The 22,655-nt window shown below is 37.9% G+C and overlaps 1 protein-coding gene across 1 annotated transcript in view; it reads left to right on the top strand.

Annotated features, from left to right (window-relative positions):
- The window catches only part of LOC132362761 (ELKS/Rab6-interacting/CAST family member 1-like), a 130,702-nt gene that overhangs the window by 5,384 nt on the left and 102,663 nt on the right, over positions 1-22,655 (top strand).

The raw sequence follows: 22,655 nt of genomic DNA, 5'->3' as shown, positions 1-22,655 counted from the left end.
TTCATTTCTAATTCTATTGATCTGAGTCTTCTCCCTTTTATTCTTGATGAGTCTGGCTAATGGTTTATCAATTTTGTTTATCTTCTCAACGAACCAGCTTTTAGTTTTATTGATCTTTGGTATCGTTTCCTTCATTTCTTTTTCATTTCTTTCTGATCTGATCTTTATGATTTCTTTCCTTCTGCTAACTTTGGGGTTTTTTTGTTCTTCTTTCTCTAATTGCTTTAGGTAGAAGCTTAGGTTGTTTATTTGAGATGTTTCTTGTTTCTTGAGGTAGGATTGTATTGCTATAAACTTCCCTCTTAGAACTGCTTTTGCTGCATCCCATAGGTTTTGGGTCGTCGTGTTTTCATTGTCGTTTGTTTCTAGGTATTTTTTGATTTCCTCTTTGATTTCTTCAGTGATCTCTTGTTTATTAACTAGTGTATTGTTTAGCCTCCATGTGTTTGTATTTTTTACAAATTTTTTCCTGTAATTGATATCTAGTCTCATAGCATTGTGGTCAGGAAAGATACTTGATACAATTTCAATTTTCTTAAATTTGTCAAGGCTTGCTTTGTGACCCAAGATATGATCTATCCTGGAGAATGTTCCATGAGCACCTGAGAAGAAAGTATATTCTGTTGTTTTTGGATGGAATGTCCTATAAATATCAGTTAAGTCCATCTTGTTTAATGTATCATTTAAAGCTTGTGTTTCCTTATTTATTTTCATTTTGGATGATCTGTCCATTGGTGAAAGTGGGATGTTAAAAGTCCCCTACTATGATTGTGTTACTGTCGATTTCCCCTTTTACGGCTGTTAGCCTTTGCCTTATGTATTGAGGTGCTCTTATGTTGGGTGCATAAATATTTGCAATTGTTATATTCTTGTTGGATTGATCCCTTGATCATTATGTAGTGTCCTTCCTTGTCTCTTGTAACATTCTTTATTGTAAAGTCTGTTTTGTCTGATAAGAGAATTGCTACTCCAGCTTTCTTTTGATTTCCATTTGCATAAAATATCTTTTTCCATTCCTTCACTTTCAGTCTTTATGTGTCCCTAGGTCTGAAGTGGGTCTCTTGTAGACAGCATATATACAGGTCTTGTTTTTGTATCAATTCAGCAGTCTGTGTCTTTTGGTTGGAGCATTTAATCCATTTACATTTAAGGTAATGCTCGATATGTATGTTCCTATTACCATTTTCTTAATTGTTTTGGGTTTGTTATTGTAGGTCTTTTCCTTCTCTTGTGTTTCCTGCCTAGAGAAGTTCCTTGAGCATTTGTTGTAAAGCTGGTTTGGCGGTGCTGAATTGTCTTAGCTTTTGCTTGTCTGTAAAGGTTTTAATTTCTCCATGAAATCTGAATGAGATCCTTGCTGGGTAGAGTAATCTTGGTTGTAGGTTTTTCCCTTTCATCACTTTAAATATGTCCTGCCACTCCCTTCTGGCTTGCAGAGTTTCTTCTGAAAGATCAGCTGTTAACCTTATGGGGATTCCCTTGTATGTTATTTGTTGCTTTTCCCTTGCTGCTTTTAATATTTTTTCTTTGTATTTAGTTTTTGATAGTTTGATTAATATGTGTCTTCGTGTGTTTCTCCTTGGATTTCTCCTGCCTGGGACTCTCTGTGCTTCCTGGACTTGATTGATTATTTCCTTTCCCACATTAGGGAAGTTTTCAACTATAATCTCTTCAAATATTTTCTCAGTCCCTTTCTTTTTCTCTTCTTCTTCTGGGATCCCTATAATTCGAATGTTGGTGCGTTTAATGTTGTCCCAGAGGTCTCTGAGACTGTCCTTAATTCTTTTCATTCTTTTTTCTTTTTTCTTCTCTGCAGTAGTTACTTCCACTATTTTATCTTCCAGGTCACTTATCCATTCTCCTTCTTTAGTTATTCTGCTATTGATTCCTTCTAGAGAATTTTTAATTTCATTTATTGTGTCGTTCATCCTTGTTGTTTATTCTTTAGTTCTTCTAGGTCCTTGTTAAACGTTTCTTGTATTTTCTCCATTCTACTTGCAAGATTTTGTATCATCTTTGCTGTCATTACTGTGAATTCTTTTTCATGTAGACTGCCTATTTCCTCTTCATTTGTTTGGTCTGGTGGGTTCTTACTTTGCTCCGTCATCTGCTGTGTGTTTCTCTGTCTTCTCATTTTGCTTAACTTACTGTGTTTGGGGTCTCCGTTTTGCAGGCTGCAGGTTCGTAGTTCCCGTTGTTTTTGGTGTCTGCTCCCAGTGGCTAAGGTTGGTTCAGTGGGTTGTGTAGGCTTCCTGGTGGAGGGGACTGGTACCTGTGTTCTGGTGGATGAGGCTGGATCTTGTCTTTCTGGTGGGCAGGTCCACGTCTGGTGGTGTGTTTTGGGGTGTCTGTGACCTTATTATGATTTTCGGCAGCCTCTCTGCTAATGGGTGGAGTTGTGTTCCTGTCTTGCTAGTTGTTTGGCATAGTGTGTCCAGCACTGTAGCTTACTGGTCGTTGAGTGGAGCTGGGTCTTAGCGTTGAGATGGAGATCTCTGGGAGAGCTTTTGCCATTTGATATTACGTGGAGCTGGGAGGTCTCTGCTGGACCCATGTCCTGAACTCGGCTCTCCCACCTCAGAGACACAGGCCTGGCACCCGGCCAGAGCACCAAGACCCTGTCAGCCACACGGCTCAGAAGAAAAGGGAGAAAAAAAAGAAATAAAATAAAGTTATTAAAATAAAAAATAAAAAATAATTATTGAAAATAAAAAAATTAAAAAGTAATTAAAAAAAGAAAAAAAAAAGAAGAGAGCAACCAAACCAAAAAACAAATCCACTAATGATAACAAACGCTAAAAACTATACTAAGAAAAAAAACAAAAAACGGACAGACAGAACCCTAGGACAATTGGTAAAAGCAAAGCTATACAGGCAAAATCACACGAAGTCCACTGCCTCAATTTGGGGATGATTCATTGTCTATTTAGGTATTCCACAGATGCAGGGTACATCAAGTTGATTGTGGAGATTTAATCTGCTGCTCCTAAGGCTTCTGGTAGAGATTTCCCTTTCCTTCTTTGTTCACACAGCTCCCGGGGTTCAGCTTTGGATTTGGCCTCTCCTCTCCATGTAGGTTGCCTGAGGGCGTTTGTTCCTGCCCAGACAGGACAGGGTTAAAGTAGCAGCTGAATCCGGGGCTCTGGCTCACTCAGGCCTGGGGGGAGGGAGGAGTACAGAATGCGGTGGTGAGCCTGTGGTGGCGGAGGCTGGCGTGACATTGCACCAGCCTGAGGCGTGCCGTGTGTCCTCCCGGGGAAGTTGTCCCTGCATCACGGGACCCTGGCAGTCGGGGGCTGCACATGCTTCCGGGAGGGGAGGTGTGGATAGTGAGCTGTGCTTGCACACAGGCTTCTTGGTGGCTGCACCTGCAGCCTTAGTGTCTCATGCTGATAGCCTCGGCTCGCGCCCGTCTCTGGAGCTCATTTAGGAGGTCCTCTGAATCCCCTCTCCTCACGTGCCCGAAACAATGGTCTCTTGCCTCTTGGGCAGCTCCAGACTTTTCCCGGACACCCTCCCGGCTAGCTGTGGCACGCTAGCCCCCTTCAGGCTGTGTTCACGCAGCCAACCCCAGTACTCTCCTTGGGGTCTGACCTCCGAAACGCGAGCCTCAGCTCCCAGCCCCCGCCCGCCGTGGCGGGTGAGCAGACAAGCCTTTCGGGCTGGTGAGTGCTGGTCGGCACCGATCCTCTGTGAGGGAATCTCTCCGCTTTGCCCTCCGCACCCCCGTTGCTGCGCTCTCCTCCGTGGCTCTGAAGCTTCGCCCTGCCACGCCCTGTCTCCGACAGTGAAGGGGCTTCCTAGTGCATGGAAACCTTTCTTCCTTCACAGCTCCCTCCCACTGGTGCGGGTCCCGTCCCTATTCTTTTGTCTCTGTTTTTTCTTTTTTCTTTTGCCCTACCCAGGTACGTGGGGAGTTTCTTGCCTTTTGGGAGGTCTGAGGTCCTCTGCTAGTGTTCAGTAGGTGTTCTGTAGGAGTTGTTCCACACGTAGATGTATTTATGATGTACTTGTGGGGAGGAAGGTGATCTCCATGTGTTACTCTTTCGCCATCTTGAAGGTCTCCCCACTTTTCAGGTTTTTTTGTCATATGTATTACTGTTATGGCCATCTTTATTAATACATTTTCACATTTCTGATTATTTCCCTATGATAGGTTGTTAAAAAATTGAATCTATTCATCAGAGGGGATCAAAGGAATTATAGGAGAGGTTTTCCCATATACATTTATGTATTCTTAAAATGTTTTAACACTTATATTTATTACTTTGTAATGAGAAAATGTTACAAAAATGACCCTACAAATTACTATATTATCCACCTTATATTTGGAGAGAAAAGGAACATTGCTAGAAGATAGTTTCTGCTTCCTAAGGATGATACAGTTGTGCTTATAAAATAAAAGAGATGAATATACTTATTGACACACTGTTTTCTAGAAGGATTGGACCACTTTAGGTGATCAGGCATGTAAGAATGCATGTATCACCTTACCTGTTCATATAATGTTTAAAAATCTTTTGCCTGAAAAAAAACTTTTACCTCTTTCATAGATTAAAAAGTTTTGTCTTACCTTGCTTTCATTTGCAATTCTTTGTTTACATTTTCATGTGTTTATTGTCAATTTGCATATTGTCTGTGATTGGTATATTCCTATTTGTTAATTTCTCTTGGGGACAGTAAGGTCTTAGTATTTCATTGACGTTTATGGGCTTTTTCAATAGTGAGGATAAAGTACTTTCACAGTTGTGAATAATTTGTAGTTTTTGTCATTTGCTCATTAGTTTTTGACTTTTGATGTTTATAATTCTAGATTTCTAAGCAGTAAAATGTACTATACTTTTCTTACATTTGTAATTTGTAATTTTTTTGTAATTTCTTACATTTCGTTTTTTGTTTAGAAAGTCCTTCCCTATCTGAATATCATTAAATATGTTATATTTATTCTTTTTATTTTCTAATTAATTTGCATTTTATACCTAGTTCTTTAATCTTCCTGGAACTTATTTTTAATTTTGTGTGGAGAGAACGTATTTATTTTGATGTTTTCCTAATAATTGAAAAGCTTTCTAAATACTGTGATCAGTCTCTTTTCTTTTGGTTTGTGGCATTTCCTTTTTCTTTCTTAAGTGCTTAATTATTGTGAGATTTGTTCCATTGATCTCTTTGTTGATATTCTTTTTCCAGGACTACATTGATTTGATTATAACAGGCTTTCAATTTGTATTAATGGCCGATTGGGTGTTGAAAAAAATGTCCTTCAAATATATGTGTACACACACACACACATATACATATATATATATATGCTGTTCTTAACTCTTTATTCTTATGTGCTGCCAGACATTCTTACCCCACTCTTATATGCTGGCTGCCTCAGGTGTCAGCTTAAATGGTACTTCTTCAAAGAGACCTTCCCTAACCATCCTGCCTAAAGTAGGGCAGTCTGTGCCAGTATCAGCACAAATAAATCAGTCAGCCTTTCAGAAGTCATTTCCTTTCACACCAAATCTTCCAGATGCAGTTCTCATGTTCCTCATTATTGGGTGAGCTGTTAAAATGAAGACAACTATTGATCCACCGTCAGCTCCTATTGAATTGCTTAAAACTTCCAGCAATTAAATAGGAGCAAATTCTGTCATTTAAGAGAAGTGACTTACTATTGAAGAGTATAAATTCTAAAGTTGTAGTTAAAAAACTTATACAGTACATTTTTTTTTAATACAGTACATTTTTGATTATGTCCTAGATGAAAAAGACAGCCAGTGTCTGGGACAAAAGATCAGCAAGGCTCTGTAAAACCTTTGTCCCATTTTAAAATGAAGTATTAGGACATCTGTGCCATAGAGATTCAAGCTAGTGTCCCTGAGAATTTTCAGCTGCACCAGAGTGGTGATTGCTCAACAGACTAAACTGGAGAGTGTGTGATAATTATCACAAGAGGACCACATACAATGATGACATGGAAAGTGATTAGTTACAAACAATCAATAGCATAAGAAAAGGATATTAAAAGAAAGTTTTTAGAGGTACTGATTTCAATGAGAAAAGGCTGGTGAGATATTTTGATTCTTTATTAATTGGTTTTCTTCATGCAGGGCTTTCAAAAAGAAAACAAGTAATTTGAGCACACTAACCAACTTTATTTTTCATGAAAAAAGAAAGCCCTTTGTGATTTTAATGCTGCTTAACTCTTTTCTTCACCGTTCATGCGGTTATAATCTTAAGCAAACAAACAATAATTTGCTATTATAAGGCTGTGGCGCTTCAATGGCAGTAATGGCACTGACCCTAGTACAATTTTCAGTAGATAAACAGAGCTAATTGATTTATAACCATTATTCTAATGAAATAATCATAAATAATAAGCTTCATGTTAGGGATTATGTTATCAAGTGTGTTGTTTTGTCCTTATTTCTCACATGTTTTACTTTGGTGAAGAATTACAAGCTGTAAATGGTACAGATGAACCGGTTTTCAGGGCAGAAATAGACACAGATGTAGAGAACAAACGTATGGGCACCAAGGGGGGAAAGTGGCGGGGAGGGTGGGTGGTGGTGGGATGAACTGGGAGATTGGGATTGCCATGTATACACTAATATGTATAAAATAGATAACTAATAAGAACCTGCTGTATAAAAAAATAAATAAAACAAACTTCAAAAATTCAAAAAAAGAAAAAAAAAAAAGAATTACAAGCTGTAATCCAAATGAATTGAAGGGACTATTGAGATGATCCAGTCATTGCTTTTTGAAAAACACTTTAAGCTGCAGACCCCTTTTTCAAATGAATATTATTCAGATATGAAAATAAAACTTATTATTTATTAATTAACTAATTTATTTTTTGGCTGTGTTGGGTCTTCGTTGCTGCGCACAGGCTTTTCCTAGTTGCGGCGAGCGGCGTGGGGCGCAGGCTTCTCATTGCGGTGGCCTCTCTTGTTGTGGAGCCGGGATCTAGAGCACAGGCTCAGTAGTTGTGGTGCACGGGCTTAGTTGCTGTGCGGCATGTGGGATCTTCCCGGACCAGGGCTCGAACCCGTGTCCCCTGCATTGGCAGGTGGATTCCCAACCACGGTGCCACCAGGCAAGTGCCTAAAACTTATTTTAAGAAGTAAAATGAAAAAGAAGGCAAAGCTGTTCTGATTGAGACAGGACTGGGGAGCCCAGATGCCCCAGTGTGGCCCTGCCAGGCATTCCCTGAAGATGTTCTTTAGAACCCCTAGGCCTTCCCAGGGCTGGGTTCAGTAAGCCACTAACCAAACCTTTTGGTTTTACAAACAGGAGCAACAACAGTAACTGCCATTTATTGATAATTTACAGTGTGATAGGTGTTCTGTCTTACTGCTAATTATTATAATAACCCTGTAGATTCAGTTTCATAATGTTCATAGTATAGATTAATAAATTAAGGCTCAGAGTATTTAGTTAACTTCACTGAAGTCATCCTGATGGAACCAGGAATTGAACCCAGAGCCAGATCTTTCTTGGTCTGTGTTCTCCCCTTAGAGAAAGGGTCCTTTTCAACTTCTTTCAGTTTCTGTGACACAGTTTTCCTGATTTCTACCGACTTCTCTGACTGCTCCTCTTGTCTCCTTTGGCCGCCTCTTACCCTCTGCCTGCCATCTAATGTTGAATCGGTCCTATGACTATCTCCTCTTGCTGTGTTTTCTTTTCCTAGGGAGGCTCATTCACTGCCTTGGCCTCAGTTAACATCTGTGTATCAGAGCTTCCACACTTAACATCTTTATTTAGCTCATACCATTCCTCTAAGCTCCAGACCCACATGCCCAGTTGCTCCCTCAAACCTTTTCTCAGCATCTCAAAAGCACATTACATTCAGCTCAAGATTTCCCCTCAATTCTGGTCCTTCCTTATTTTTTCCCATTTTTGTTTATGGTGCCACCAACTTGTCCATGGTGTTTAAGTCAGAAACTTCAGAATTTTCCTTGATTGCTTCACTCCCTCATTTCCCACCCTGCCAGTCAAATCCTGGTGATCTTTTTTCTCTGAAGTATTTCTGTAAGCCATCTATTTTCCCACCCCACAGCCACTGTCATAGTTTGGTCATGTCGCTGTTGGCTGACATTATTGCAGCGGTCTCCCAATTTTCCCGTCTTTCTGTTTCCCCCTGGTATGCAGCCTCATTGCAGCCAGTCTGAGCTTTTTTTTTTTTTTTTTTTTTCAGTCTGAGCTTTTGAAAGTGCCCATGTGATGTTTGAATCCTGGCTCCACCACTCACTAGTTATGTGAGCTTGGCAGGCTGCTAAGTCTTTCCAAACCTTAGTTTCCTCATCTGTAAAATGGTTATATAATTCTTACCTCATGTACTTGTTCTAAGAATTAAATGTGGTAGTAGGTGCCCGGCATCACTGTTAGTGATGATGGTAGAGATGATCGTACTCTGCTCAAAACTTTTTCAGGGCTTCCTGTTGCCCTTAAAGTCCAAAACTCTTGTCACACTTCCTTGGTGCTCAGTCTCCTTAATCCCTCAAATGTGCTGTGCCCCCTCCTTCTTGAGGGTCTTCACCTAAGTAGTCTTCTCCTCACAGTAGAAGTGTTGTGTCTTTAAATAGTTAATGGAAGTTAACTTATTCTTCAGATCTCACCCAGCCCCCAAATCTTCTCTTATCTTTTACTACCTTGGATTTATAGCTTTTATCCCTGTTTGCAATTATAATTGTGTATTTTTGTTGCTGTTGGGATTAATGACTCTCTTATCCACCGTTATCTGTCTTATCTACCTTTATATGGAGACAGACCATGTTTATTATACCCACCTGCCATGGTATCTCTGTCAGGGAGCTTAATGCCTGCTACTAACTAAAGATCTTTCTTCCATCAGTGAGGGATTATACTTCAGTATTTTTTTTCTGTTCTCCAATGTTTGGTTAAGTTTATTTTTCAACAGCGCTGCCTCCTTTGTGGGCAGAATTGTCTGAAATGGACTCTTTCATGTTAATTACTAGTTCTTGTTCTTGATGGAGAGAACTCCCAAGGTAGCCGGAGCCCTCTCAGAATCTGTCATTCTTCTGGTATTGAAATAGGCTAGGGGTTCGTTTTTCCACCTAGGATAAAGTGCTGTTCTTGTGTTCCTGTAGGTTTTGTGTTTTTGTGGCACTTGTCTATACGTTGGGATTCATATTTTCTTTTGCTTAAGTCTGTATAAGAAATATGACATATTTTAGGTCCACTAACGTCATCAAATGTTCCTTTGTGAACCTCTCATTTAAGTTTTCTTGTTTTTGTTTAGATACCTTGGGTTAAGCAAGTAGCTTTATTTAAAAAGCCAATTTTCCTTATAATATGGGGATCAAAGAATGTGTTCTTAAAAGCTGTCAGAAACAAAGAATTATATAAGCATCTATCCCAATTCATAAGTTTAGTTTAAAAATATTTTAAACATTAGTAATGAATCAGGTATCCCTGTGTTACTTTTTTGTTTCTCAAATACCTGAGAGAAAAAGAAGCCTGCTTATTTATTTATTTTCCAATAAATATGAAAGGGATAGAAAGGAAATTCTTGAAACTGTTGATTATTGTTGCTTTCAGATTTTCAGTGTCCTTATCTCTAAGATCATTTTTATAGGAATCTTTGACATCAAAATTTTGGTACTGAGATTAAAGTAGTTGTATTTTGTGGGGATTCTCAGGGAAAGATGCCATTTTAGGAAGTAGGGTGAGCGGAGAGAAATTAGGATTCTTTCCAATCTTTTCTGTTTCTTCTCTCATTCCTTCTTTCAGAGAGAAAAGATCCTATGGATAGAATTTTTGCTTTTTAAAAAAAATTCTCAAGCCTTAACAGCGATACTTGGGCTCTGCTAATTAAAGTAGCTTCATAAGTAATAACTTTCTTTGAAAACAGTCTTTATTCCTTATGGATGGAATTGAATGCACAATCATTTAGCTTTTCTTTTCTTTTTTTTTTTTAAAGTAACAACCCAATCCATTTCCACCAAAAATTTCCTTCTAGGAAAGTGGTTTTATGATTAATGGAAAGTGTTATATGATTAATGGTTCTGTAGATATGAAAGTTATAGGCTGGATATCTGCTCCCTTTTATCATCTGTGTCATGCATCTTGTTTATAGTAAATTGAAAAAGGTACATTTAAATGACCAGTAAGGTTGAAGACACGCTCTACTACCTGGCAGTTTCATTTCTGTGTGTCTCCTTGAGAGAAACTTTTGCACATGTGCACAAGGAGACAGGTAGATGTACATGTGCTTGTCGTAACAGTGAAAAAAGTGGAAAAATATCTAACTGTTCCTCAAGTAGGTGAGTGGATAAGTTGGTATTTATTCACAAAATGGAATATGAGTACACAGTCCCTTCCTCCAAAATACTTAGGGCACATGTATGTTGGAATTCAGATGTTTTTCAGATTTTGAAAGGTAATCCAGTATATAAACTGTATATTGTGTAATACTCCCATTGGGATCTGGACAATACCCAGTAATCAAACATATTAAATCTGTAGCAAAACTTAGGAATATTCATATTAAATTGGATAAATAAATGGTAAATAGCCTCATAGCAGTTGAGTCAGGTTTTTCCATTAAGCTTGGAGAAAAATTTAGTCTTTTTAAAGCTCTTTGGATTTTAGAATTTTGGATAAGGAATTGTGAAACCTGTATTATACAGTTCATAAAAGTGAATGAGGGCTTCCCTGGTGGCGCAGTGGTTGAGAATCTGCCTGCCAATGCAGGGGACACGGGTTCGAGCCCTGGTCTGGGAAGATCCCACATGCCGCGGAGCAACTGGGCCCGTGAGCCACAACTACTGAGCCTGCGCATCTGGAGCCTGTGCTCCGCAACAAGAGAGGCCGCGATAGTAAGAGGCCCGCGCACCGCGATGAAGAGTGGCCCCCGCTCGCCGCAACTAAAGAAAGCCCTCGCACAGAAACGAAGACCCAACACAGCCATAAATAAATTAATTAATTAATTAAAAAAAAAAAGTGAATGAGCTAGAGTTATGTATATCAGTGTGGATAAATCTCAAACACGTTTTTAAAAAATTGAAGTATTGTTGACATATTATATTAGTTTCAATATTTTGCTATTGGGATACATTACAAAATGATCAACACACTGGGTCTGGTTAACATCCATCACCACACATAGTTACAAAGAACTTTTTTTTCTTGGGATGAGAACTTTTAAGATCTACTCTCTTAGCAACTTTGAAATATGTAATACAGTGTTATTAACTATAGTCACCATGCTGTACATTATATTCCCAGGACTTATTTATTTTTATAACTGGAAGTTTGTACCTTTTGACTCCCTTTACCCATTTCACCCACTCCCTGTCCCCCACCCCTGGCAACCACCAATCTGTTCTCTACCAGTGAGCTTGTGGTTCCCCCCCCACCCTCTGAAATGGTAAGATTTGATTTTATTTTATGGCTGAATAATATCCCATTGTGTATATCTATACACATATGTGTATAGATATACACACCACATTTTCTTTATCCATTCATCCATTGATGGACACTTAGGTTGTTTCTATATCTTGGGTATTATAAATAATGCTGTAGTGAACATGGGGGTGTGGATATCTTTTCGAGTTAGTTATTTTTGTTTTCTTTGGATAAAAACTCAGAAGTGGAATTGCTGGATCTAATGGCAGTTCTATTTTTAATTTTTTGAGGAACCTCCATTACTGTTTCCTATAGTGGCTATACCATTTTACATTCTCAGACACATTATGTTGAGTAACATGAGCAATTTGCAAAGAGAATCAAGAACAGATGACATCACTTCTGTGAATTTTAAATAAGCAACAGTGAGGGGTGGGGGAGAGAGAGAGAGATATCTGAAACAAATAAGGCAAATTGTTGATGGTGATTTCCATACGTTGTTGTATATTTGAATGAGTCTCTGTAGCCCCGAGCTTCTGCTTTCTTCTCTAACCTTTTTAAGAATGCAGGGTTACGATTGAATTAGGTGATAGAGCATAATACATGTTGGGACTGGAAGTGTTCTTAAAATCAACTAAATTATTCTTTTTTCTTTTAAGTGAAGTCATTCCTACTTGTTAAGAAATTTTCTTGAATATTTATTTACTTTTCCCTTTTCTGACCTATGTCTGTTACTTTTTTCTCTTTTAATATATTTATTTTTTGTTGGAGTATAGTTTACATACAGCAAAATACATGGATCTTCCGTATCATAGTTCCATGAGTTTTGACAAATGCCAGTAGTCGTATAATGCAGTCTTACGAAGATATAGAACATTTCCATCATCCCATAAGGTTCCCTTGAGCTCCTTCCCAATCCGTATTTTCCCTGCCCCGAACACATAGATAGTGTTCTAATTCCTTTCACTTTAGATTAGTTTTGCCTGCTCTAGAACCTCCTATACATGGAACCATATAGTCTGTACTCTGTTGTGTTTGGCTTCTTTTGCTCAGTGTACTATATATTTTTTTTAAAGTTTATTCGTGTTGTTGCATGTATCCATAGTCATCCTAATATTGAGTAGTTTTCATTGCATGGATACTGCATAATCAATTTATCCATTCTCCTGTTGATGAGGTTGTTTCCAGTTTTGGCTCTTATGAATAAAGCGGTTGTAAACATTTTTATACAGATGTGTTTGTGGCCATGTTTTTATTACTCTTGCGGAAATATCTAGGAGTGGAATCGCTGGGTCATAGGGTAAGTGCATGTTTAACTTTCCCCTAAAAGTATGCAGTCAGCTGAAGTGAAGTGAAAGATTTTGTGATCATAGACCTAAGTATTCAAATTGAAAATACAACGCGATGAGTAAATATGGATGTAGGAGATGAATGAAAATAATGGTAACACATGTATTTATTGGAGTTTATGTGATAAAATTGGTGAGAGTCGAGAAAACAAATGTATTTTCCTTTTAAATACCCCGTGAAGATCCCATATGGTTTTATTTCTTCTCAACATGCTGTTAAAACATGAAGCAATCTTTTGTATTGTCTGTTTACTACCTAAATTGATTTTCAAAAAAATTTTATTAATTTTTAAAGATTTCTTTTATCTACTTAACATTTTTACAGAAGCATGTGCAAAAGAGTCTTTGATATGCCTTATTTGATGGTTGCCATGGAAAAATTAAGGGATTGTATACAAAAAAAATAATATTTATACCTTGGTGTTTTGCTCTTGAAACAATTATGATTTTCTCCATAATAGTTTGACTTTTTATTGTTATTTTATCCCCAGATGCTTCTTTGGTTTTATTTATCAAGATTCTCTTTCTCTCTCTTTTTAATTACACTTTTTAAAGATTTGTTCCTTGTAGAGAAATACAGTTAAATTTTATATGTTGATCTTATATGTGCCAGGCTTGCTAAACTCTTTTTTTTAAAATATTTAATTATTTATTTGTTTTATTTTTTGGCTGCGTCAGGTCTTATTTGCTGCACGCGGGATATTCCTTGCGGCACGCAGGATCTTTCATTGCGGTGCGCGGGCTCCAGAGCGCATGGGCTCTGGTGGGCTCTGCAGTTGTGGCACGTGAGCTGAGTTGCCCCGTGGCATGTGGGATGCAGAACCCACGTCCTCTGCATTAGAAGGTGGATTCTTAACCACTGGACCACCAGGGAAGTCCCTTGCTGGACTCTTAATTATACAGATATTTTGTCTGTAATTTCATCTGAGTTTTCATCCTACAATCTCTGTATAATGACTTTCTTGCTTTCTAATTCTTATACCTTTGGTTTCCTTCTCTTGTCTTAACTGCACTTGGTCTTAGCATCTCTAGAACAAAATACAATAGTGGACTGTTGTAGTCTATCAGTTGCCTAGTATAGATTTGATTTTTACAAGAAAGCCCATTATTAAAGAGGTAAGTCTTGAAAAAAATGTGAGTAATTTGGTTGGTTTATTCTGGTTAGCTGATGTTCTTTGTATATGTTCTATGCTATTTTCTCCCCAAGACAGAATTATTTATGTAAATAATTTTGATGGGCTTCATTTCAGTTTAACACAGTTTAGTGATAGTGTGTGTGAAAGCATCTTAAACAATGGCAGTGTACAGGAGTGCTTTTTTGTAAGATCGTAAGGTCATGATCTCTTTGTACTCTCCCTCAATATCAGTCTTCCTTGCCTCTTCTCTTTCTCTGGAGGAAAAGGGGGGGAAAAAAAGGATAAAGGAATTCTATAGCTTCTGGAAAGCTTTGGGCACACAGTGACTTCAGTGTTGACATAGCTCTGTGGGACACAGACATTAGCCCGTTAGCTTTATGCCAGCAGGGGACCCCCCCCCCCCCCGCCACCTCACAGTCAAGCTGCTGCCTCCGGTGTGTGTTTATTCAGCTGAATCCACTCCCAGTTGTAGCATTGCCAGGGTTAGCTCTTAACATGTTCACAGCTGATAGGTATCGCTTAACTCTTCTTTCTTTACCCTTCTTTCTTCACCCTTCTTCTTGATTTATATACTAGTATTTCAGGGACTAAATCTGGGAATTTTGTTAACCTCATTGACGTCTGTTGCAGGTGCTTGAAACTTTTGGGTTGTAGAGCATGAAGAAAGAAGTGAGGTTGATACTTAAAATGCTGCTAGACTGAACAGTACCTTTATGGTCCCTTGTATTTAATTCTGCCTTTGCTTTGTTAGTACTGAGCATTCTCAAGTTAAACACTATGGAAATGGTTACTATAGGATCCCTCTGCTGGTTGATTTTACTTTTAAGGTTAAAAAATTTTTTATTTTGATGTTATTTTTTAATGGAATGACGTCTTCAATCCTGACATTGCTTAGGATGATATTTTTACTACTGTAATATCTGGTTTGGGATATTATCTTTTCTTCTTTCTGTACTTTTCTTCCTCCACCCATTCCTTCCTCTCTAGTTCTGCCTTTTGTTCAGTTTGAGAGTCAGACAGGCTTTGTAGAGGAGGTAATGCCTGACCTAAGGATGAAAGGACAGGTAGGATTTAGCTGGGAGTGAAAGTGAGGGAACGGGTAGAGGATATTCTTTATTTATATTTATTTTATTTATTTATTTAACATCTTTATTGGAGTGTAATTGCTTTACAATGGTGTGTTAGTTTTCTGCTTTATAACGAAGTGAATCAGTTATACATATACATATACTCTTTAAGTAGAGGTTAAGGGGTAAGTAAATGGTATGGGAGTTTGGGTAACTGAAAGCTATTTGGAATTTCTAGAACTTGTACTAAAATCAGTTTATTGTCACTTGAGTTGTTGTCTTGATGAGCACACAATAATAGAATGTATTATGACCTCGGGACTTCCCCATTTTGATAGTATTTTTGTTTATTCTTTAATTTCTCCTCTGGGTTATGCTGGCATAAAGGCAGATGTTCTTTTTTCTCTCCTGGATTCAGTAGCAGAGAGTAGCTGCTAGGAATCTGGAATAATTGCTTGTTCATTTTCTTGACTCTGACATCTTTTTTAGAGGAGAATAAGCTCAAAGTAGCATTCATTTAAACAATTTAATCTATCCATTTGAATTCTGGTATGGTTGTTTCTTGCATTGTAGTATGTCTCTTGCTGGTGTTTATTTAGATCAGTCTGAGAACTTGGTTTTGGTTTAACATTTGAGAGTTTACAGTGTGCTTTGCTGCACAGAAAATAAATCCTTGTCAGCAACTGAAAGAATCAACGGAAAGAATACTAGACTAATGATCAGACGAAATGAACTACCTAGAGGCTCTTGCTTTGTCTCAGTCTTGGAGGTTCAGACTCATTAAAAAACTTTGAGTTTCTTCTAAAATGATAGAAATTAGAATACTTTCTTTTCCTATTAAAGATTCATGAATCCAAATCATAGTGATCTTATAGAATCTGAACTTCATTTGAGTATGTTGCATATATAATAAGTGCTTTTATGTGTCCCATTTCTCGTTCTTGAATAGTCTTAATTTAAAATTTATAACAAGGTATAGTGCTGGTTTGTGAGTGTGTATATATAGCTATTAAGTTTTACCACTTTGTAAGCTCTGTTTTTGGATAAGAACTCTATCCTACACTTTTGGTGTATGTTGTATATAGTATTAAAAGTATAAAAGATTCTTGTTGACAGTTAATTATTTGAAAATGCTTCTCTTCACTTCAGATCAAACACAAATAAATCCAGAGTGTATAATTAACATTCTCTTAAACATTAGGATTGCATTTAGTATTTTGGCCAGTTTGTATTTGAGATAGAATTTTTTGTGTGTTAGCTGGTAAGGAACTAATTGTTACAGAATAAGAGTAATTCTCTCTGTTATAGGGGAAAGATATAATTTTCCAGGGACTTGATTTGCATCTACTATCCAGTAGCCATTTACTTTCAAAATAATGCGTGAAAATTTGTTTTTGTCAATCTTTCATCAAAAATTTATTGAGCACTTACTATACCAAACACTGTGCCGTGCCCTAGAGTAACAAGATGAAAGTCCCAAGTTCTAGAAAGTTTTTCTTGAAGACAGATACAAAGAAATAAATTGCAGATTGGGCTGGTAAGTGCTCTTCTTAGGGACACATACGGTACAGCACAGATCAGAACATCACAGAGCCTGAGGATCGACTTGGGTGATGTCAGTAAGAATTACTATAAACTCTTTTGCATCTTGCATTGATAAAGTTTCCTCAATGTATGTATTTACATGTTTCAGGAAAAAAATCGTTCTTAATTTAACATAATAGGATGCAGTACTGGTATTTTTTCTAATGGTTATCTTGACAAATAGTGCATTGAACTCTCTGGGATACAGTATAATGTTTGTGATGATGACCGTTTTCATGTATCCATAATATTCTTTTTCTGTAACTAAAAATAGCTCTAGACTCCTTGGTTCTGTCATTTTAGAAATCAGGATAAACTGGATCAAAGCGTTCTCTTGTTCAGAGAAACTAATGGAAGTTTTGCCTCAGAAGAGCTTCTGATATTTGTCTAAAATATATGAAGCATTGTTGTGATGTTTTGTTGTTTTTGAGATGTATTTTTCTAAAAAATGATCATAAACCCTATCAGAGATTTAAGAATTTTCATTACTATTGTTCACAACATCCTACCATTTCATTGAGATACAGCTTGGTGTAATTTTAGTACAATCCTTGGACTAAATTTTAAACAGTTATTTTTCCAGTCTTCCAGCTCAAGCTGAGTGTTAGAGTGAGCAGAAGTAGACTAGTGAGTGTTGGTGTACAATTTGGAATGTGAGAAGTGTGAGATCATTTTGGAGAGTGTCATAAGCAGAATTCCCAAATAGAAATTTTCCTAATATCTGACAACTGAGATTGTCCTGCTAAATTCAGCATGTGTTTTTGGTCGGTCATGGTAAATGTCTGTGATATGTGCAGATATGCTCCCTTTATCTTCAGTATGAATGTGCTAGAGAAAGAGCAGCCTGGCTTATTGCCTGCTGCTGCTTTCTTCTCCCAGGGGAGTTGGCAGGAATTTTAATAAAGTGAATCTAGCTTGAATGTAGCCTAAAGAAGGGGTGCTGATTCCCATTTCAATGGAGAAAATTGCTGTGTAGCCTTCTCGGCTACCAGTCAGAGCATCATTTTAATTCTGTATTCCAGTAAAATGGGTGCAAGCAGAGCTGAAGAAGCAGGGCACATTAGTCGTTGTATTTTCTTTCTTCACCAAAACAGTGCTTGCCATGCTAGTATAATCACAAGTGCTAAAGTGTATGTGAGACTGTTAGCTGTCATCAACATCTGTTTCTCCTGATTTGAATGAATTTGGTGATGAGTGTCCAGAAAAGGAGGGACAGTTGTACCTAGAAATCAGTTTCATTGTTGAATTTTTTTTTTTTTAATTAATTAATTTATTTATTTATTTTTGGCTGTGTTGGGTCTTCGTTTCTGTGCGAGGGCTTTCTCTAGTTGCGGCGAGCGGGGGCCACTCTTCATCGCGGTGCGCGGGCCTCTCACTATCGCGGCGTCTCTTGTTGCGGAGCACAGGCTCCAGACGCGCAGGCTCAGTAATTGTGGCCCACGGGCCCAGCTGCTCCGTGGCATGTGGGATTCTCCCAGACCAGGGCTCGAACCCGTGTCCCCTGCATTGGCAGGCAGATTCTCAACCACTGCGCCACCAGGGAAGCTCTCATTGTTGAATTTAACTTCTGATATTTCCCTGTGGGGTAAACTTGCTCAGAATTTATTTGGATTTTTTGACTTCCAAAGGTAAAGAATGAAACTGGAGGTTGATTATAGGCTTCAGAGAATTAGCAATTTGACACATCTTTTTATTAAGGATTTTGAACTCCAGCAACTGTTGAGAATCTTTACAGCATGATGCGGGTAGTTAAATTTATTTAAAGAATCATATTCATGAATTCAAATACCTGATAATTTTATTGTAAATTTATTTTTCGTAAGAAAAAGCCAGTGCTTTTCGAGAGTTTGAAGACTGCCATAATTGAAAGTTCACTACTTGCTAAGCATAATACCAAAACCAGAAACTGTAAAAGAAGAGGTTCTTATCTTTGCACTAAAAAAATTCTGTATTTAAGTTGCTATAAACTATGTTAAAAGAAAAATGACAGATTTGGAAATATATTTGTAACATGCACAGCAGGCAAAAGGTTGTTTTCCAAATATAAAAAGATCTTAAAGTGGATTAGGAGAAAGGTTAAATGTCCCCAAAACAAAATGAGCAAAGAACAAGAACAGATGAGTCACAAAGGAAGGAATACAAAGCGCCTGTAGATATGTGAATAGATATTCAGTCTTACTTGTAATCAAAGGAAAGCCCAAAAAAGAAAGAGAAGAAAGAAAATACCCAGTTGTCAAAGGTATAGGAAAGTGCTCAGACATCGTTTGGTGGAAGTTTAAATGTGTACAGACCCTTTTAGAGATCATTTGTTGTGTGTATTAAAATCATAACTGCATACCCTCTGATCCAGGAATTCCACCTTTCAGAATTTATCTCCAGGAAAAATTTGGATAAATGTGCAGAGATACACATGTGAAGGTGCCTGTTATAATAGTGGAAAATGAGAACCAAACTAAATATTTATCAATAGTTATAAGTAAATTATTTAATATCAACACTTTGGAATTCTATGGCAGGTATATTTTTTCCCCAGTGTTTAAAATCGTTGTAAAATACAGCTTACATTCACCATGTTAAATTTACCATCTTAACCAATTTTCAGGTGTATAGTTCATAAGGTACATTCATACTGTTGTGCAGCCATCACCACCATCCATCTCCACAACTCTTCATCCTGTAAGACTGAATCTCTGCACCCATCAAACAGTTACTCCCTGTCTCCCGTCTCCCGTCTCCCCAGCCCCTGGCAACCACTCTTGTGCTTCCTGTCTCTGTGAGGTAGACTGCTCTAGGGACCTCATGTAAGTGGACTCGTGTAATATTTGTCTTTTGTGACGGGCTCATTTCATTTGGCATGGTGTCCATCCATGTGGCAGCGTGTGGCAGCATTTCCTTCCTTTTTGAGGCTGAAAAATATCATTAGGCATTTTTTTTAATTTAATTTTTGGGTGGGTAGTACATACATTTAGTTCAAATTCAAGAGGAGGGTTAGGAGGAGAGAAAGATGGGAAGTGGCTGGGAAGTGACTGCAGATGTATATGGGTTTTCTCTTAAGGGGTGATGGAAGTGTTCTAGAATTAGATAGTAGTGATCAATGTATAACTTTTAATATGCTGAAAACTGCTGACTTACACACTTTAAACCGGTGAACTTTATGGTATGTGTGAATTATGTCTCAATAAAGCTATTATTAAAAAATTTTCAATGTCAGTTACACCTCAGTTAAAAAAATTTTTATGCGGAATAGAATAAAGTTTCCTTACATGTTGTCTCCCAGTGATTCCAGTTCGTTCCTCCCTTCTTCCCTTCTTGCCTTCCTCCGTTCCCCCAAATAACCATTAATTATTTCTTGTGTAACATTACAGAAGTATTTTTATTTCTTATGATATTTTTTATTTATAGTAAATATTTATTGTTCCCTCCCTTTTAACCAAAGTGGTAGCAAATTGAACACAGCCAAGCAGGCATCTCTGAAGTCTTTTCTCTTATTTTTAAAGGTAAAAATGCCCCTTTTTATTGATTACTTGCTTACTGTAGGGGATTTAGATAGTACAAAAAAGTATGAAGAAAAATGTAAAATCTACCCATACCCAGACACTGGTAATTGTTTGCATCCTTTTAGACTTTTCTCTGCATGTTCATACTTTTTTTTTTTTTTTTTTTTTTTTTTTTTTATTTATTTTTTTTTTTTTTTTAGTAATAATTGTATTTAATAAGCTTCAGTTTCTAAGTTTGTGAATGGTATTGATCACATATATTTGTACTTATCCAATTCAAGACTGAATTTTGCTATTTGTAAAATCAATTGGGAAACATTCCATCATACTTTGCGATCCCAAACTAGATAACACAGCACTGGAATAGGAATTTACTTGGAAATGTGAAAGTAATTAGCAGTACAATTAACAGCCACCCTGTTGTTCCTTGGGACACCACGCCGTTGGCTCAGTGGTGCATGTCCTGCTGTGGGACTGTCCTGTGCCTGCCATAGGGCAGGGCCAGGCCCTGGGCATGTGGGCCAGAGGGGGAGGGGCTGCCCCGGGGGGAGCAGGCATTGCCGGCACCCATCGTCCTGGCGAGAGGCCACCCGCGGGGCCCTCAGGAAGGGAGACTGTGGGGGGATGGAGGGCCGCCGGGTGGGTTGTAGCAGAGGCACCTTGTTGGGGACCCTGGGAGGGGGTGGTGGGACCCGTTGGCTCCAGTGGCCATTAGAAGTTCCTCTCTGTGTTATCATGCTCTCTGTTCAATGGTTTCAGTCAATGTTTCTCTTTAATAAACTTCCCATATTTTTTTTAAAGCACAGATTATAGCTCCTTCCAGGAAAAAAAATTCATGAGTCCAGAAAAGCAAGCCTTGGGTTCCTTGCACTGATGTTTTCCTGGCTAGCAATTTGGTGCTGGTTGCTGGTGGGAATCCTCAGTTTGTCTAAATATAAGCCTCTCCCAGGGCTGCTTGAGTGTCCTCGTGACATGGCATCTGGATTCCTCTGCTGGTGTTGGGGGGTCTCCTGCAGAGGCGAGTGGTGGCTCTGTTTCACCGTGGGGACAAGGACACTGGCAGCAGAGGTTCTGGGAAGTTCTCCTTGGCGTGAGCCCTCCCAGAGTCTCTGCATGTTCATACTTTTTAAAAATTAGAATCGCGATCATCCTATACTTGCTATTATATATCTGCTTTTTTACTCTTAATATGTTGTAACTGTAGTTTTTATCAGTAACTATAAATCTACATTTTAAAAAATTGATGCATAGTATTAAACTGGGTGGACATTTCTCATTTACTTAACTCATCACCTATTAATATCCATTTAGGTTGTTTCTAATTTTGTCGCTGGTGTAAACAACAGTGAGCGTCCTTGTACACTTGCCAGATCGTTTCCTTGAGATATTTACTGCTGTTTTGCAGTTTGCCAAAAATTTTAAACAATGTACGTTTTAACATATATGCCACAAAGATTTCAATGATATTATTAGCTCTGCGAAAAAATGGTGCAGGCATTTATATCCTCACTTTAAATATGAGGAATCTGAAATCCAGAAAGATGGCAATGTGTTCCAAATTAGGTTGCTCTTTAGTGTGAGAGCTGGAACTAAAACTCCTGTCTTCTGATTGTGGGTTAGTTTCCTTCCACTGTGGCACACTGCCAGACCTTGAATACCTTGAATACAAAGGGTGATTTTCTGTTGTTGCTTCTTCATTTCTAAAAACATGATTCTTGATGTAACTTCCTTTTAGGTTCTTTGTATAATGTTCTAGAATTTATCCATTCAGATTAAAGGTTCATATACCTTCGTTAGGGATACAGGCTAAAGATATACCCTCTGAAACATTTTACTAGCTTATCTGCACTAACATTTTCATTTAATTACTCAAATTACTCACTTATATTGTTCTCTTTTTCTGTATAAATAGCTCACACAGCCTCAGTTTTTTTGGGTTTTGTTTTTTGTTTTTAAAGCTTCAAGTTATCTAATTACCTTTGGGTACTAGCTTCAGTGGGCTGCGAGAATTGCTTTAATTCGAATGCCAGCTCTATTACTTACTGTGTGATCTTGGGGTGAGTTATTTAAGTCTCTGTATGCCTGGTGTCATCATCAATAAAATTCAAATAATAGTAGGGGTGAGATGTGACAGGGTGAAAGAGTGTCATGGACATATATACACTACCAAATGTAAAATAGATAGCTGGTGGGAAGCAGCCACATAGCACAGGGAGATCAGCTCGGTGCTATGTGACTGCCTGGGGGGGTGGGATGGGGAGGGTGGGAGGGAGGGAGATGCGGGAGGGAGGAGATATGGGAACTTGTGTATATGTGTAGCTGATTCACTTTGTTATAAAGCAGAAACTAACACACCATTGTGAAGCAATTATACTTCAATAAAGATGTTTAAAAAAAAAAAAGAAATGGAAAAAAAAAATAGTACATGTGTTATAGTGAGGATTAAATAAATTAACACATAAGGAGTGCTAAGCACATTCTGGCATGCACTCATATGTTTATTATTTAATGTGCTAACTTAATTGTAAAGCACTTAAAAGTCATTTTGTATTTTGACATCCTTTGTGTTTTTTGGTGAAATTTTTTGTATGATGTGTCCGTATTCCTATAGGTTTCCCCTGCCTTTCCCCACTCCTCACCTTCAATTCCGTGTAATAC

This window comes from Balaenoptera ricei, chromosome 3 (assembly GCF_028023285.1).
Source record: "Balaenoptera ricei isolate mBalRic1 chromosome 3, mBalRic1.hap2, whole genome shotgun sequence".
Taxonomy (NCBI): domain Eukaryota; kingdom Metazoa; phylum Chordata; class Mammalia; order Artiodactyla; family Balaenopteridae; genus Balaenoptera; species Balaenoptera ricei.
The sequence above is the reverse complement of the archived record's forward strand: the minus strand, read 5'-3'. Positions and strand labels throughout refer to the sequence as shown.